We start from the raw sequence: 19,689 nt of genomic DNA, 5'->3' as shown, positions 1-19,689 counted from the left end.
AGAGAATTCCACAGATTCACATCTCTCTAGGAGAAAAATTGGGCATATGAGTAGCATGGCCTTCCCAATGTAGCTGGCAGAAAGTTATTAAAGCCGCAGTGTTGGGATATTAGCCTGGGAGGAGATGTTGACAATTGACTTGGATGAACTTGGAGCTCTGATGGAACTCTAGTGGGAATGTACTCAGAATATTGTGTGCAAGTCTGGTTTCCCTTTCAAATACAGGACGTTTTTTTTAATGTAGAAGGAGTGCACTGCAGGTTCATCAGGTTGATTCTAATTAGGAGAGATTAAACTGAGTGGCACAGTATAATAGTTGCTGCCTTTTCGTGCCAGAAGGCCAGGATCGATACTGAAAACGGGTGCTGTGGGTATAGGGTTTGTATGTCCTTCCCGTGACCACGTGGGTTTTCTCCGGGTGCTCTGGATCCCTCCCACATTCCAAAGATGTAGAGGTTTGTAGGTTAATTGACCTCTGTAAATTGCCCTTAGCATGTAGAATAAAGCTAGTGTACGGGTGATCGTTGGTCAGCATGGACTCGATGGGCTGAAGGGCCTGTTTCTACGCTGAATCTCTAAGCTAAACTAAACTAAATTGCATGCTTAAATAAATGAAAGGTGCTCTGGACTGAAATCAATTTCAGCAGGTTAAATTATTCATTGCTCATTTCATTTGTGAAATGAAGGAAACATATTTTATTTATTTGTATGTCATAAGCCATTTTTCAAGCATATTACAGAAAGCGCAATGGTGCATAAATCACCTCAAAGTTCTTCAGGAGCTGAAAGCACAGGCAATAAAACATCTGAGAGTAACACATAAGATAATGGCATCTCTAGAGCACAGTGGGTGGAGGAGAGCCTCTGCTTTGGACACAGTCAGCAATATCCACCCAAACTGGACAAATTCTTGGGATTATGGTTTAAGTCCCTTGCTCATACTCTGTTGTCCCAACACCTCAGATTCAGATTCAGTTCAGATTCAATTTTAATTGTCATTGTCAGTGTACAGTACAGAGACAACGAAATGCATTGACCTGTGTAGACACAGATGTATAATTGCCCATAAACAACCAAACATGTAAGTTTACTTGTTACTCTTGCATTCAGCAGTGAGACAACTACCTGATATTAAAATGTGAAAGAAAGTACATCAGACCATTTATAGATTTTAATCATGAAACAAAATGAAGGTTACCACCAGCTTTCTCTCCTCTACTCCAGTCTTGAAACGACGTGTCTATTTCCTTCCACAGATGCTGCCTGACTTGTGTAGGAAGGAACTGCCGATGCTGGTTTGCACCGAAGATGGACACAAAATGCTGGATTAACTCAATGGGACGGGCAGCATCTCTGGATAGCAGGAATGGATAGAAGGCATCTCTGGGTAGAAATGATGTTTTGGGTTGAGACCCTTCTTCAGACCCTTCTTGCTGAGTTCCTCCAGCAGTTTATTAGCAGAAGCTTGATTTACGTTCACCACACCTGATCAGTAATAATGTTTCATTATTTTGCACTGACTGGAGCCTATCAATTAGATTGCACTCATAAAACTGGCACAATCTTACGGAAAAACCCCTTGCACATGTTGTTTCTACTGCAAGTTGCAGCGTTTTGAGCCTGACTACATATTTGTGAATCATCTGCATAACTGATAATAGAATTGGCAAGCCTGAATGATTTGGCGGCAAGGCCAAGATTTGTGTTCATTTTAAATTAAGTTGAAAGGCAAGAAGATGTGCAGCACGTAATAATTAAAACTTTTGGCAGAGTATCCCTGGATCTTCTCTCCTCCCCCCACTTCAAAGCGATTATGGAACTCCAATTACATAGTGGGGACAATGCATCAGGCACCATGACTCAAATGCTGTCAGCATAATATAACATCTCTAGTTTACAATGCAAGTGGCTTATTGCAGGTCGGTATGTGCATGCCTGGCCAATTTATCCGTGTGCGATCAGTGGCAGCTGCACAGCAGAGGAAAAGACACACGCAAAACCTAAACAATTGGCATTAAAAACATGTTTGGACGCCCGATCGCTTGCGGAGCGTCCGTGGTAAGCTGCACGGCTGGTGCTGCTGCCTGTCGGACTCTGGCAAAGTTTCAAACACATCACAGCTGGTTGGTGGAACCAGCTTCGTGCAGCGGATATTCAGTCAGTGTTCAAATAAAGTTGGATTTATGGGTTTTAAGTAATAAAACATTGAATTGGGATTCAAGTTCTTATACATTTAGTGAGCTCACCTTTGTCATGAGCACCGAATGCAGTAGCTGAGGTTAGAGGAGGTGCACGTGAACCTCCGTTTCACCTGGAGGAGTTGCCGAGTCCCTGGATGAATTTGAGGGAGGAGGAGGTGTAGGAACAGGTTCGGTTCAGTTCAGTTTATTGTCGCGTGTACCGAGGTACAGTGAAAAGCTTTTGTTATGTGCTAACCAGTCAGCGGAAAGACAAGACACGATTACAATCAAGCAGTGTACAGATACATGATAAGGGAATAAGGGGATAAGGGAGCAGGTGTTAAATTTCCTGTGGTTGCATGAGAACGTTAGGGTTGTGGGGAAGGGGGTATGAGTGGGAACGCATTAGCAGAGTTGCGTAGTTCGCTAAGGAAAGCAGAAAGGAGTGGGAAGATGTCGCTAACAGTCGGATCGCGTTGAAGGTGACAGAAATGTCAGAAAGTTAAGCGTTGGATGCAAGGCCTGGTGGAGGGAAAGGTGGGGACCAGAGAAACTCTATCCTTGTTCCATCTGGAGAGAGGGGAATGAGAGCAGAACAGCGGGACTAGGAGGTGACACACATGAGGAATCCGTTCACAACAGCTGGGGAGAATCCATGTTTACTGAAGAAAGAGTACGTCTCGGATGCCTCTGCTTGGGAGCAGAAGCAGCAGAGACAGAGAAGTTGAGAGTTGGGGATGGTGTCCCGAGAAGAGACAGGGTGGGAGAAAGTGTAGACTGGATAACTGTGGCACGCAGTAGGTTTACAGTAGACGTCAGTCTGAAGTTAATGCACTGTAGTGAAGGCAGATCGAGAAAGAGGAGAGAGAAGTTAGAGATGGTGCAAGTAAATTTAAGGATGAAAATAAATGGTAAAGTCAATGAAATCAATGAATTCCTAACGGGTGCAGGAGGCAGCCCCTGCAGTCATCGATGCAGAAGCAAATGAGTTGACGGATGATGCCAGTATATTTTCTTCCTTCCATGCCTCCTATACTGACCCTAGTGCGCATCCATTTCCCACTATCCCACCCCCCTTTCTCCTTCCCACCACCCACTCCGACGTATATCCCTCTCTCTGGCTTTTGATTTCACTGCTCTTTCATACATCTTCTTATCTCCGTTTTGTCTTCTTTAGTTTACTTTAGCTCACCTTTTCATCTTTAACCTCTATCTAACATCTATCAATTAGTAATTCCGCTCACCTATATCCAACTATCATTTGTAGAAATAAGGAACTTCAGATGCTGGTTTACAAAAAAAAAACAAAGTGCTGGAGTAACTCAGCTTACCATAGAAGCAGGGTCAGTCTGAAGAAGAGTCCCGACCTGAAACGTCACCCATCAATCTTCTCTAGGGATGCTGTTTGACCCACTCAGTTACTCCAGCATTTGTGTCTTTTTAAAAAAAATTACCCCTTGCCAGAAGAGACAAATAAAACTGGAGCAACTCAGAGGGTCAGGCAGCATCTCTGAGGAAAAGAAATTGGCGACATTTCGGGTCGAGACGCCTTCTTCAGAGTTGCTCCAGGTTTTTATGTCTGTCTTCGGTTTAAACCTGCATCGTCAGTTCCTCCCTATCACTTGCCAGAATTTGTACCCCACCCTTTTTTCCGCATTCTCTCCCAAACTGTAATTGGTCGCAAGAAGGGCCCCCACAAACTAATTAAATATCCATGTCCTCCAGAGATGCTGCCTGACCCGCTCAGGTACTCCTGCACTTTGTGTTCATGACAAGTGAGTTGGCTCTCCTGTACATGCCCAGGGCCCACTGCTTTAGAAGCACAGAGAGACTGAACGCAATAACTGCAGACCTCACAACATTGCTCTCGGGCCCCCGATATCCCTTCACATTTATTTTCTTCTGTGAACTGAAGCATGTATTACACAAGAAACACAGCAGGATGTGATCTACCCACTGATCTTCGATGTCATCAAAGCAATCTCAACAGGTTAAATAGAGGTTCATAATCCCACAGTTGACAGGAAGAAGCTCCATCTGCCCTCAAGGCAGAACATTTTAATAAGGCAATATTGAGAATGACATGATTGTTGACATAATTTTCTTGTTCAAAATTCTTCCATGTGTAAGTCATAGAATTAGTAGATAATAAAGTTAAAGACTATTATTATATCGGGCATTTCTAATGCTGGCCGATGCATGTGAACAAAACTGTCAGATCTGGCCAGTTCTGGGAAACAGAGTAAACGAAAACCAATTCTATTTGTGGGTTTATGTGAAATCAAAAGAGCAATGTTAGGAAGATCAGCAATGTCAGACCTAATCAAGATAAAGGAACAAAAAATTAGATTGACAACTGGAGAAAGAATAATAAAAGCATAAGGTAATCAGTGATAGGAGCAGAATTAGGCCATTCGGCCCATTAAGTCTACTCTGCCATTGAATAGCAATGTTACAAAATTTTGAGATTTTAAAAATCAAATCTGCACTTTTTCCCATCAGATTAAGCATAACAATAAGTTTAATTTGACACCAAATTCACTTTCATATCTCAAGTATTAAAAAAAGTTATGGCCATTTTCATACTCGGAAATTAGCATCTTGTTCCCTATTGATTTTCAATGGACATTACAAAAAAGCTGTGATCTTGGATAGTCAAAAGCCCATTTCTTAAGGAAAGATTAACATTTTTAAATAGCCTAATTGTCCAAAGATTATTCACAAATAATTCACAATATAACATGATTTTTATATCTAATTTACATTAATTTATAGGCCAAATGGAAGGAATTTAGTGTTCAATTGCTGTAAATAAATGCCCATTTAAATCGGCTTTCTAGTGGGTTCATGTGGAACGCGCTGGTTTAGAACGTTGACATCGCGCTGGATTAGTGCCCTCAAATGCCGAGAAAAATACTGCGGGATATAAAAAGCCCAAAATGAACTACTCGCTATAGATAACTTGATATACAGGGTTATATATATGCCCCATTTAATGTAAAAATAAGGTACATACCTTTAATTGTTTGCTTTATAAAACCCTGGGGCTGCGAGAGGTTGCGGAATGAGACAGTAATTTAAAAACTATTAGAACTATATTATCGAGGCCTATAAAACTAATAATACCTTTTGCGACCGGTTCTTGCAGCGATTTTTCGTTAATGATTTACTAGGCTGAACATCTGCGATTAGAACAGCCTAGTAAAAATCGCGTTTTAAACCCGCCCCCTCCAAACAGCGCCAAAATCGCGGACATGGCTGAGGGCAGATTCCCAATGACGATTCAGGTAGGTTTTGTAACATACCTACATTGAATCATGGCTGATCTATCTCTCTCTCTCCTAACCCCATTTTCCTCCTCAACCAATAATCAAGCATAAATGGATATGAAAGTGGAATATGATTTATGTTCATACGTTCTAGGAGCTGAATTATGACATTCGGCCCATCAAGTCTAATCTGCCATTCAATCGTGGCTGAACTTTCTTTATGTGAAATGTGGTTCAAAATCTCGCAGTATGAAGAACCAACACATGTAACCAACTGTTCCACACCAGGACATCTGAAATGTCCTCATTCTTCAGGGAACGGGGATTCCCCCCCTCCACCATAGATGAGGCTCGCACCAGGGTCTCTTCCATACCCCGCAACACTGCTCTCTCTCCCCATCCCCTGCATTCGCAACAAGGGCAGAGTCCCCCTAGTCCTCACCTTTCACCCCACCAGCCATCACATACAACAAATAATCCTACGTCATTTTCACCACCTCCAACGTGACCCCACCACTCGCCACATCTTCCCATCTCCCCCCATGTCTGCCTTCCGCAAAGACCGCTCCCTCCGCAACTCCCTTGTCAATTCTTCCCTTCCCTCCCGTACCACTCCCTCCCGGGCACTTTCCATTGCAACCGCAAGAAATGCAACACCTGTCCCTTTACCTCCCCCCTCGACTCCATTCAAGGACCCAAGCAGTCGTTCCAGGTGCGACAGAGGTTCACCTGTATCTCCTCCAACCTCATCTACTGCATTCGCTGCTCTAGATGTCAGCTGATCTACATCGGCGCGACTAAGCGGAGGATGAGCGATCGTTTCACCGAACACCTCCGCTCAGTCCGCAAGAATCTACCTGACCTCCCGGTGGCTCAGCACTTCAACTCCCCCTCCCATTCCCAATCCGACCTCTCTGTCCTGGGTCTCCTCCATTGCCAGAGTGAGCAACACTGGAAATTGGAGGAACAGCACCTCATATGAGGGCATGAACATTGAATTCTCCCAATTTTATTAGCCCTTGCTGTCTCCTCCCCTTCCTTAGCCCTCGAGCTGTCTCCTCCCATCCCCCAGCCATCGGGCTCCTCCTCCTCCCTTTTTCCTTCCTTCTCCCCGCCACCCCCTATCAGTCTGAAGAAGGGTTTCGGCCCGAAACGTTACCGATTTCCTTTGCTCCATAGATGCTGCTGCACCCGCTCAGTTTCTCCAGCATTTTTGTGTACATGTAACCAACTTATTGTTTTGAAAATGATGCAATTTGCAAAGTGACGTGGACAGGCAATATAGCAAAGGTCAAAGCTTTGTAAAATGGATATAAAAAGAGTCTCACTGGTGAGGGGATTGCAACATTTTCTGGTTTCTGAGCTCAAAATCCAGTCAAAAAATATTAATTTTGTTGGTTTCATGATCATTTTCGAGTTAGAAGTCTGTGCCTAATGTGGTGCCAGAGGAAGTACTCATGGGCAGCAGTATGAGCAGTGAGGGGGATGTAGTAAGGTTTAGAAAGGATATAAACAAACTGGTTGAACTGCTGAGAACATAGCAAATGGAATATAATGTGGAAAAACTGATGCTTTACAATTCAGTAGGAAACAATTCAGCACACTCATTGCCAGCGAGGGTAGTTCAAATTATCAATTCTTCTTTCACTGGGTTTGAAGTCCAATCACTCTAAATTGCTATAAACGGTGGAAGATTAAACAATGTCTGTGGTCAGGGCAGCCTATGTGCCCTTAAATAACTGAAAATCATCATTGAAGCACAGCAAGCAATTAGGAAGCAAATATTATGGTGGCCTTCACTACAAAGAGATTTGTCTACAAGAGTGTATACATAATGCTTTAATTAGGGACCTGAAGAGGCTATACGTGGAACGCTGTCTCGCTAAGAAAGGATATATTTGCAGTAGGCGTGTAACAAGGTTAGTCAGGTTGATTTTTGGTGGTTTACTATAGTGTAAAATCTATAGATTTTAGAAGAATGAGATGGGTTCGCAGAAACATTCAGAATTCCTCCCGGATGAACATTCAAAACCTACAGATGTTGGAAATCTGAAATAAAAAATAAAATGCCAGAAACACTCAGTGGGTCAGGCAGTTTCTTTGGAAATTGGAAAGTGCAATTTTTTTTTCTGGGGGCTTGACAGATGGATGCAGGGATAATGATTCATCTGGGTATAAAGCTCATGATCAGAGGTGGCACACTATCCAAAGAAGAGGTTGTTATTCAGGACTGAGATGAGAACCACCCCCCCCCCCCCCCCCCCCCCCCCCCCCCCCCCCCCCCCGGACACTTTCATTATGTCGCTTTCCAGGGAATTGTCTGCTATGTCTGTACTCTTCCAGGGTTAGATGCTAAATGCATTTCGTTGTCTCTGTACTGTACAATTGCTGACAAAACTGAACGGACAATTAAAATTTAATCTGAATCTGAATCAGAGAAGATGAGATGCTTACAGCCCAGTGATATGAATATTAATATTATCTAACTTCAAGTATCTCCGGCATTCCCTCTCTATTCCTCCCCCACCCAAGTCGCCCTAGCTTCTCGTTTTCACCAAAGAAATAGTTAACAAATGGCCTGTTTCCTTTATCATCATTACTTTTTTAGCATATCTTTCATTCATTGTTCTTTATCTCTCTATATCATTGTCTAAAACCTCTCCCGCTGAGTTACTCCAGCTTTTTGTGTCTATATGAGAAAACTAATGGGCAATAAACTTTTACAATTCTTTGCACAAGATAGAGGTTGATAAAAGGTAACCTGAAATGCTTTGAGTGGCTGCTCATGAAACACATTAATTCCACCATCCACCAGCCTCGATTCACTATAATCACAATAGGACTGGGGGACCACCCTCACGGTTGGAACATCTGAATAACAAGGATATCTATTTATTAACTAAATCTCCACCTTCAACTCCATAATCCCAACCAAACTCAACTGGGAGGCTGAGAGGTGACATGCTAGAGGCACATTAAAGAGTTAGGATGGCACAGTGGTGCAGTGGCAGAGTTGCTGCCTTACAGCGCCAGAGACCCAGGTTCAATCCTGACCACGGATGCTACCTGTATGGAGTTTGTACATTCTCCCTGTGACCATGTGGGTTTTCTCCAGTGCTTCGGTTTCCTCCCACACTCCAATGACATCGTTTTTTTGTAGGTTTATTGGCTTTTGGCAAGATTGGCAAGAATGTAAATTGTCCATCTTGGGTAGGATAGTGCTAGTGTATGGGGTGATCGCTGGTCAGTGTGGACTCGGTGGGCCGAAGGGCCTGTTTCCACATTGCATCTCTAAAGTCAAAAGTCTCAACTTGTCAGTAAACTCTTGGACCTAGGCATCAGCACCCATCTCTGTCACTGAATCCTCAAACTCAAAAGTCTCAACTTGTCTGTAAACTAGGCATCATCACCCTTCTCTGTCACTAAATCCTCAACTTCCTGACCCATAGATCACAATCACAACAAATAAGCAACAAAACATCTTTCATGATAATTCTTAACGCCGCCTGTGATCCTCAAGGTGAAACTCAGCCCTTTACTATGCTTGTGATATATACATAATTGTGCAGTCAAGATTTGCTCCAACGCCATGTACAAATTTACAGATGACTCATTTATAGATGGACAATGACAATGACATGGAGGAGTAAAGAACTGAGTAACAGGGTGCCAAGACAACAATGCCTCCCTCAATGTCACCAAAATGAAGGAGCTGGTTATTGATTTCATGAAGTAAGGTGCGCACACACCCCAGTCAGCAATCAGTAGAAATGGTCAGAGGTTTCAATCCCACTTGACTGTATTAATCCCATATCCCTTTATGCCGTGTGTAGGAAGGAACTGCAGGTAAGAGTTAGCGCCGGTTTGCACCATAGATGCAAAAAGCTAGAGTAAATTAGCGGGTCAGGCAGCGTCTCGTCTGAAGACGGGTTTCAACCTGAAACGACACCCATTTCTTTTTTCCAGAGATGCTGCCTCACCTGCCGAGTTACTCCAGCTTTTTGTGTCTATCTTCCCTCTATGCCTTGCTCATTCAAATAATTGTCAAGATGCCTCTGAAATGTTGTTATTGTTCCTGCTTCCACCCATCTCCCCCAGCATTCATTCCAGATACTAACTACTCTTTGTGTGAAAAATGTACCCCTCATATCTTCTTTAAATCTCCTCCCTCGCACCTTAAATCCATGCTCTGTAATTTTAGACGCCCTACCATGGTAAACAGACCAATCTACCCGATCAATGCCTCTCATAATTTAACATACCTCTATCATGTCACCTCTCAGCCTCATTCGCTGCAAGAAAACCGACTAAGCTTATCCGATCTCTCATGATAATTCAAGTTCTCGTTAGATTTCTGGATATTATATGGAGTTTCTGCTTGAAAGTGGCACAGAGATATAAGATCAGCCATAATCTTATTGAATGCTAGCATAGGCACGAGAGGCTGAATGGCCTTTTCCCTGTTTTTGTTTCACACTCTAATGACAAGTCCCTCAGCTAATTAGTGCCTGAAGGTTATCTGATTCCAAAGTTGCGGACACTTCAGGCACGACAGCAAACCACCACAACAAAAGCATCTAATCTTTACTGCGTGCTCATCAGATCCCATCCTCATCCTGTCTCGAAATATGAAACAATGAACAGCATAATCTATCTTGGATTTTAGTGTCTCAAAGTAAGCTATGAAACAAACAGTGGATTTTTACAGATTTACTTCGCTTGATGTAGAGCTAGGCTCGGAGGTTTAGAGTTTGAGCATGTCTGAACACCTCCTTTGCCCGAGGTGTTAACATTCTTGGACTAAATTAGTTTGCAATAAACAAGCAAGAGTTGCTTTTGAAAAGTGCACACTCACCTCTAGCTCTTTGGAAGCATTCAGATACGGATTAAAGCCAAATTGGGGCAAAACATCTGATTTTTATGTACAGACTCAGTGTGGTCCACTGACTTACACTGATTATGATTTGCTTAATGTGTAGGAAGGAAATGCAGATGCTGGTTTAAACCTAAGATAGACACCAAAAGCTGGAGTAACTCAGCAGGACAGGCGGAATCTCTGGAGAGAAGGAATGGATGATGTTGCGGGTCGAAACCCTTCTCGGACTGTGCCTCACGTATAGCAGGAATGTCACTGAACTGTAGGCAAAAAAAGAATTTCACTGTACGTAGGTACACAAGACAATAAAGTGCCATTGAACCTCTGAGGTATACTGAATCCACCCACACCCTATGAACCAGCCATTTTGTAGAATGCGAAGGAGAGGTCCAAAGATCTCACTCTTTCACTCTCTGGGTGGTGAGCTGGTTGGGTGGGGGGTGGGGAGAAAGTTTTTGATTTGCAGATGGGTTGACAAATGCTGGAGAAGGCTGGAGTTCCTTGTGTCTACAGCTTACAATTGACCCATGCAAAACCTTTCCCATGGACGTCACAGGTGATGTGACAATGAATTCCATGATTAAACTTCCCTTCATTTGTGTGCACCCAAATTAAGCTACATTCAATTTAATGCATGTACAGTAACTGAGGCTCAGCCCACTCATCGGACTTGACAAATAGACAACAGACTGGTGCAGGAGTAGGCCATTTGGCCCTTCGAGATAGCACTGCCATTCAATATGATCATGGCTGATCATCCCCAATCAGTACCCCGTTCCTGCCTTCTCCCCATATCCCCTGACTCCGTTATCTTTAAGAGCCCTATCTAGCTCTCTCTTGAAAGTATCCAGAGAACCGGCCTCCACCGCCCTCTGAGGCAGAGAATTCCACAGACTCACCTCTCCGTTATTTACCCCCCCCCCCCCCCTCCCTCCTTCCCCCCCCTCTCTACCCCCCCCCCCCCCCCCCCAACAACCCCCTCACCATTCCCCCCACCTACACCCACGGTTCCCCCCACCTCCTACCCCATACCCTCCCCTACACCCACCATCCCCCCCTCTACCCCATACCAAGCCCCATCCCCCTCTACCCCCACCCACCTCCCACACACACACCCCCCCCCCCCCAAACAGGTCCCGCCTGAAGCCGTCCCCCTCCCCCGGCTGCAGGACGCTCCCGCCGTGGCTTTGGGAGGAAACAGGTGAGTGGTGGAATCTTGCGTTGGGGGACCAGGCCTCCTGTGTGACTGGGACCCAACGGGTCCCACTTAGTCTAGTAAATCATTAAAAGTATTAAACTTAAATAGAATACTTCTCTTTTAAAAGGTACGTTCCTTATTCCCCAGGCTAAGATTCCTGGTGCGAATGATCTCGAATTGAACTCTACGTTGGCATCTGGCATTGAGTCTGGACTTACAAAGATTCACGTAAGCCTTAAGAGAAATTTCAGTGCAGGAAGCAGAGCAGCGACCAAATCAAAGGCAACCTGCACCATTCAGCCCACTTACAAAATTCTCCTCCTGAATAGAAATTGGCTTCAAAAGATAAATTACTCAATTTGATGACCATGTTTTATAGTGATAATAGCCTAAGACTTACAATCTAATCATCAGGAAAGCCAACCCCTTCTCATTCTCTTGATATGGTGCCAAAAGTCATCATATTGAGATACCGCCAAAGATAACACGAATGAAAGTCATAACAGCTGCTGCTAAATTATTCAACTTGTAAATTCAAAAAATTGCTATTACTAGAGCACAACTATAACAGAAAAACTTGGAAATGCACAAATGGTCGGACTATTATGCTTAATAATTATGTTTTTAAAATAATTAATTATGCTGTTAATGTTATTTTGGGGATGTATACTTACGTGATTGATGGGAGAATCGATCAGGTGCGAACAAAAATGAACCAGATGTGATTTTAGAATGAAACTCATTAATTGCTTTGAGCTATTTTTAATTGATGCATGGAAATGCAATCGCCTTGATGATCCCCTCCGCATCACACACAACCCAGCAGCATTCCTTCCCTGGAAATCACTAACTAACAGCATTATTAGAACACCTGTACTGTATGGCATGCAGCATTTAAAAGAATGATCAGTATCACGTTCTCAATGGCAGCCGCAGTTTCACATTAAACATCTGCCTTAAAGGACCTCTACCGTCCCAAGAATGAGTTTAAAGAGGAACTAAGGCTTGGATCATTGCACAATTTTGGGTTGAACTTCACATAAGAGAAAAGCGCGAGAACAACTTCCTCTGCGAGACTCGTGCTGCAGTATAAAAATGGCTTTAATATTACACTTCCAGGCTCTCTTTGTGAAACTGGGCTAACAACAGGTAATTTGCCCTTATTCAATTGCTTGGTAGTACATTAACGTTTGACTGTTCATGTAAAAGGAATGGGTGCCTTAGAAATTGAGTACCTTTCTCAGAGTGAGTGAATATTTCAGCAATGATTCCTCGTAAAACCAAATTTAGTGGCCAACATAAAATTCAAAGTTCTTAGAACATGCATCAGGAATTCAGTATTAAGACTGAGTGTTGACTGATGTCGTTAAATGAAGAAGAGACTTTGTCCCCCTGCCAAGGCCCTGGTCCCTTGCTCCCCCTTTAAACTTATGGATCTAATATTATTAAGTGACATCTTTAAAAAAAGTGAATTTAAAAAATGTTCAGGGGTATTAATAGTCTGTAAAAATCTGCTGCTGTGGCAATGCCAAAGCCTTGCGCATGCTGGGTGAAGGGAGTCTGATGTGTTACCGCACAGCCTCCTCCTTTTGTTACGTGGAAAATTCTATTCCCTGGAATGTTAAGTTTTCCTCAATCAAGTCACTGGCAGCAGTAATATCATATTTCCCATCTGGTGATCAAGACTCTCATTTAATTTGCCTCACAGGGTCAAACCCCTTGCAGTAATTAGATGCAGTTTAAAATTGTATTTCTCCCTTGTGCCTTGTTATGCCCCAAAACTGCTCTGCCAACTGTACTGATTGAGTTTTCCATCAGTATGTGTCTGCTGATGTTTAAGTGGCTTTTAGATAGGTGCATGGATATGCAGGCAGTGGATGAATATGGATCACTACATGAAGAGGAGATTAATTTGGCATCTTGTTCAGCTGAGACGTTGTAGGCCAAGAGGCCTGTTTCTGTGCTGTACTATTCTATGTACATTGCCGGCAAACTATGTTACATGTTCCAGATTACTGTCCAGTCTTTTGCGTTGATTAATACTTTAAATTGCAATGAAATTAGGGCAGCTTCGTAAAGGCAACAGCCTAGAATATGCTTGGATACATATTTAGTGACAAGTGCCAGGAAGTGGTCTCAGGCCATTGTGGAGGTGAGGTCAAATCGAGTGGTGGTGGTGAGGAATGTGACGGGAAGGTAGGGAACAGCAAACTATCTCTTGGAGAAGCCCCTCTTTGAGCATAAAGCAGGGCTTCCAACCTTTATCAGGCAACTGAATTCTATCACCAACTAGGGAGCAGTCCTGACCTCCCAACTATCTCATTGGAGACCATTAGACTATTTTAAATCGAACTTAATAATCTCGCACTAAACATTATTCCCTTTATCCAGTATCCAGTATCATCTATCCACTGACTGGGTAGCACACAAACAAAAATATTCAGTGTACCTCGGTACACGTGATGTTTAACTAAACTAAACTGAACTAGGTCATTTGGACTTCATAACTGCAGGTGGTACAGAAACTACATGGTCAGTGGCAGCCATCAGTCACAGATGGAAGAATGTCTGGGTTGCATAATTAAATGAAAGAAGAAATTAAACAAAGGGCTGCCAGCAACCAACTTTCTTTTTTTTTTAACAAAACTAAATGTATTTAATTATTTACAAAAATATTAACAACAAAAAAATCATCCACCACCATAATACAAAATTCCCAAGTATTCCTCGGTATGGCGTGACTGTCATATGCTGAAGAATGGAGCACTGTAACTCTGGAGTTTTGAGAGGGGATTCATTGAAACATATCAGATTTTTAGGGATGGACATGCTAGAGGCAGGAAACACCCGAAGTGGGGAGTCTAGAACCAGGAGCCAGCCAAGAATAAGGAGTCAGTCATTTAGATGGAAGAATTTTTCTCACAGAGAGTGGTGTGTGGAATTTTCTGCCTCAGAGGGCGGTTTTCTGGATGCTTTCAAGAGAGAGCTAGATAGGTTTCTTAAAAATAGCGGAGTCAGGGGATATGGGGAGAAGGCATGAACGGGGTACTGATTGGGGATGATCAGCCATGATCACATTGAATGGTGCTGCTGGCTCAAAGGGCCGAATGGCCTACTCCTGCACCTATGGTCTATCCTTATTACTAACATCAAATTACTACATTACAGTCCTGATTCAGGATACAGTCAATTCCCTCTGGTGCCCAATGGTTCCAGAACCACTCCATGGTGCCCATGGTCATCGCGTGTTCTCTTTCAAGGGATACCCGGGCACCGACGTAACCATGGAAAAGGGGCAGGCAGTTGGCTCGGGCAAAACCCTAGCAACCACCTATCTTAGAAGGAAGAATTGCAGGAAGTGAATTTCAACAAATAAAAAAAATATCCCATTGATCAATATGGGGCAGCTGCTGGCTTTCATAATTACTGAAAATCATATCGGTTTCACTGCTTTCAGTAAGATGCATTCTTTATTGAACACTTTGTCGAAAGCACAGGCCATTATTCTTGGAGGCACAAGAAATTGCAATTGCTGGAATCTTAGGAAGAGTACCAATCCAAAACATCACCAGTCCAGATCAGACAGGAAAGGCCACATTGACAATGAACACAAAAAATAAATGCAGATGCTGTGATTTTAAAATAAAACAAAAAATATCAGAAATTCTCAACAGGTTTACTTTAGTTTACTGTCAAGTGTACTTACCGAGGTGCAGTGAAAAGCTGTACTAAACAGTCTGCGTGCTAACCAGTCAGTGGAACGACAATACATGATTACAATTGAGCCATCCACACTGTACAGATACATGATGAAGGCAATAGTGTTTACTGCAAGGTAAAGTCCGATACAAAGATACGCCGAGGGTCACCAATGAGGTAGATCGCAACTGAGAACAGCTCTCTAGTTGATGATAGAATGGTTTAGCAACTAGAGAATGGCCCCCAGTTACTATCTGGCTCACTAGGTCAGGCAGCAGCTACAGAGAGGGAAACAGATCTTCAACCTAATACAGTTAACTCAGTTTCTCTCAGCTGAACTACTGGAGTCATAGGCTAATAAACATATTTGGAGATCCATGTAAAGCATGAACAAGTTGTGATTATTGCTTAATCATGCTTAAGAAACTAGGATATGTGTGATTGGAATATTTAGTCTAAGATTCTTGATTAGTACAGATGTCAGAGGTTATGGGGAGAATGGGGTTAGGAGGGAGAGATAGATCAGCCATGATTGAATGGCAGAATAGACTTGATGGGTCGAATGGCCTAATTCTACTCCTATTCCTTATGACCTTATTCCTGTAAGTGAAAACAGAAAGAATGATTATATATTACACAATTTAATATTACCATGAAGAGGACATGAAAAATGTAATAGAGAACGTGTTTCAAGTGATGATCGATTAATGCAACAGTAATGTGGACCAATTTCCGTATTAAATAATGATAATTGTCCTTTACAATGAAGGGTTAATAATGCTTGTGCTAGCTAGAAGGTTTGGTAGCCCATAGCAACACAGCAACCTCTTGCCAACGGCAGAATAGAGTGAGCAAAAGCTGTCATCCATCGTCAAACTCAGCCTTTGTGAATCGATCCAAGTTTGATACAAAAAAAGCCAAGCACAGGACAAGTAGGACTATTAGCAAGTTCAAGCATCTCTGAAATCTTTCAAAGTGCTTTTGCAGCTGGGATAGATCTACTTGCTGAAATCCTATGCAATCTTTTGTTCATTTCATGTAGCTTACTTATACATAGTTTTACATAACTTACATATACATAGTACACATATCTTTTCCTTGCAACATCAGGTCCTTGCATTCAAATACACTGAGCCATAGATTAGTACAAGGTTGGAAACAGGCCATTTGGCCCAATTTGTCGATGCTGAGCAACATGCCCATCTATGCTAATCCCACCTGCCTTCATATTGCCCATGTCTTTCCAAACCTTTCATTTACATTTACCAGACCAAATGTTTTTTTTTAATAAACATTTGAAACAATCCAGCAATGAACAACTGGAAGTATAATATTCATTCCAAAACTAGTTTACAGATGGGCCAGTCCTCAATCAACACCCCTAAGCAAACCACACTTGTCTAATATTCTTAGATCCCCACCAGTGTTTCTGGAATTTATTACGTACTATTAAAGGTAATTCTGCTATAACCTGATAAATACATTTTTAAGAAACCTCTTGTTATAATGACAATTGTGTCAATGGGGGTAAGGGGGTTAGAGGCTACAGAGGTTATAACCATATAACAATTACAGCACAGAAACAGGCAATCTCGGCCCTTCTAGTCCGTGCCGAACACTTATTCTCACCTAGTCCCATCTACCTGCAATCAGCCTATAACCCTCCATTCATTTCCCGTCCATATACCTATCCAATTTATTTTTAAATGATAAAATCGAACCCGCCTCCACCACTTCCACTGGAAGCTCATTCCACACAGCTACCACTCTCTGAGTAAAGAAGTTCCCCCTCTTGTTACCCCTAAACTTCTGTCCCTTAATTCTCAAATCATGTCCTCGTTTGAATCTTCCCTACTCTCAATGGAAAAAGCTTACCACGTCAACTCTGTCTATCCCTCTCATCATTTTAAAGACCGCCGTGTATCATCAGGTTCAGACGTGCAATAACAAAGTTATGTTTCCTGCAGGATTCGGAAAAGATAAAGGCCTTTTCAATAGCAATAAGTTTATTTGGGTTGCAGCCAGCTAAAAACATAATACGTCACATTGTTTAATAGAGTATCATTGTATAAGGGCCAATAGAAGCAATTGCTAGGTATATTGCAAAGCCTACCTGAAGCGTCGCTGAAAATCTGTCCCAGCCCGTGTGCGCGATTTTGGCGTAGTTTAGAGGGGGGCGGGTTTAAAACGCGATTTTTCTCTAGGCTGTTCAAATCGAGGTTTTTCAGCCTAGTTAATTATTAACGAAAAATCGCTGGAAGATTCCGTAGCTGGAGCTATTTTTAGTTTTAAGGGCTTTCTTTACTTGTTATAGTAGGTTAAAAATTAACCTCTAAACCCCCGACTGCCGACAACGGGTCGGATCTCATACAGGGGAAAACGGAAGGTAGGCTGGTTATTTTTACGTTAAAAAGGGCTTCTTAAGATCCCTTTATACAAAGTTTAATGTTGCGAGTAGCTAATTTGGGCCCCATTATATCCTGCAGTATTTTTCTGGGTATTTGAGGGCACAAATCTAGCGCAATGTGAACGTTCTAAACCAACGCGTTCACAGGATCCCACTAGAAAGCTGATTTAAATGGACTTTAATTTACAGCAATTGAACACTAAATTCCTTCCATCTGGCCTATAAATTAATGTAAATGAGATTTAAAAATCATGTTTTATTGTGAATTATTTGTGAATATTATTTGGACACTTAGACTATTTAAAAATGTTAATCATTTATTAAGAAATGGATAGATGTTTAGATCTAGTAATTGAAGTCTGAAATTAGCTACAATTGGGTAACTAACTAATGATATGCTTTAATTTCAGGTCATCCAAGTAAGATTAATTTATATTTGTTTCAGAATGCTTCAATCTATGATAACTGAAAATTTCATTCAGTTCTCTTAATTTTTAAGAAAGTTATGGGCTTTTGACTGTCCACCGTCACAGCTTTTTTGTTATGTCCGTAGAAAATCAATTTGCAATCACAAGATGCTAATTTCCGAGTATGAAAATGGCCATAACTTTTTAAATACTTGAGATATGAAAGTGAATTAGGTGTCAAATTAAACTTCTTTTTATGCTTTATCTGATGGGATAAATTGCAGACTTGATTTTTAAAATCTCAAAATTTTGTAACATTGCCACAATTGCTTGTCAATTTCAGTAACCATCCATGTTGAAACTAACGCTGTTCTTTAGAGACAATGGTATTTGCATATTGCGAGCAGTTTAAATGGAAACAGTTTTTTTTGTCCCCAATACGTATATATCCAAGGCAGCTTTTTTTTCCTGCTTGTCGTTTTCCAATGTAACGTTTAAGTGGTTCTCGAGTTCCTAATTAAAATGGCATTTTAACCAATTCATCCCACATAATGCAAATAATGTTTCCTAATTTTCCTCTCATATTATATCCCATTCATGTTATGGAAACGTGTATTAGCGGAACTGTCTGCACTTGTCCGCAGCTTAAGGGTAAAACATAATTTAAATTAAAACATTGAGAATATCTGTTTGCTCTCCTATATATAAACTTCTGTGAATATATAAGCATTGACATTCCTGAGAAAGCAACATTTTAGGAAATATAAATTAATTTATAAATTATATTTTATAAACTAATAAAGTTATTTATGGCATCAACTAAAATGCATTCTCTAGTTGTTTCAAGAATTTTGAACAAGCCATTTGCTCTTAAGATAGACACAAAAAGCTGGAGTAACTCAGTGGGCAGGCATCATCGATGGAGAAAAGAAATAGCTGATGTTTTGGGTCGAGACCCTTCTTCAAACTGAGAGTCAGGGGAAAGGGAAATGAGATAAAGACGGATATAGAGAAATATCTTTCGTTGCCCTTTCCCCTAACCCTCAGTCTGAAGAAGGGCCTCAACTTGAAACGTCACCTATTCCTTTTCTCCAAAGGCGCTGCCTGATCCACTGAGTTATTCCAGCAATTTGTTTTTGCTACAGCACATTGGGAGTACGATTGGCAGAAGGCAGTTAACCAACCTGAAGAAGGGTTTCGGTCCGAAACGTTGCCTATTTCCTTCGCTCCATAGATGCTGCCACCCGCTGAGTTTCTCCAGCATTTTTGTGTACCTTCGATCTTCCAGCATCTGCAGTTCCTTCTTGAACAGTTAACCAACCAGCTTCTCAAAGGCAGTTTAGTTGGGCAATAAATATTAGTCATCCCTTGTTGAGGAAAAAAACTCACCCAATTATTAAATTAGAATGTTGGCCCTACTTCTCCATCAGCCATAGAACGAGATTAGGGCGCTGTGCTCTGTACATGTGGTTAACATGCAATATAAACTACAGGCCGAGTGTTTTTGGTCAAGGGACTATGATAGTCTTCATTCTTTGTACCTCTGCAAACTGCATCCTTCCTTCTTCTCCCCACTCCTGTCAGGAAGAAGATATAGAAGCTTGAAAGTACGTAACACCAGACATAGGAACATCTTCATTCCCTCTGTCGTCA

The 19,689-nt window shown here is 41.9% G+C and overlaps 1 protein-coding gene across 5 annotated transcripts in view; it reads right to left on the bottom strand.

Annotated features, from left to right (window-relative positions):
• Positions 1 to 19,689, bottom strand: part of lypd6b (LY6/PLAUR domain containing 6B) — a 141,278-nt gene that overhangs the window by 12,388 nt on the left and 109,201 nt on the right. The window contains exon 4 of one of the 5 annotated variants that reach the window (XM_055638696.1): positions 19,426 to 19,613. The exons of the other annotated variants lie outside the window; for them this stretch is intronic. The gene's annotated coding sequence lies outside the window, so the exon portion shown is untranslated. The remainder of the gene's footprint in view (positions 1 to 19,425; positions 19,614 to 19,689) is intronic. 5 annotated transcript variants of the gene reach the window in all.

Source organism: Leucoraja erinacea, chromosome 7, assembly GCF_028641065.1.
Source record: "Leucoraja erinacea ecotype New England chromosome 7, Leri_hhj_1, whole genome shotgun sequence".
NCBI classification, from domain to species: domain Eukaryota; kingdom Metazoa; phylum Chordata; class Chondrichthyes; order Rajiformes; family Rajidae; genus Leucoraja; species Leucoraja erinaceus.
Note: the sequence above shows the minus strand (reverse complement) of the source record. Positions and strands in the feature narration are given on the sequence as shown.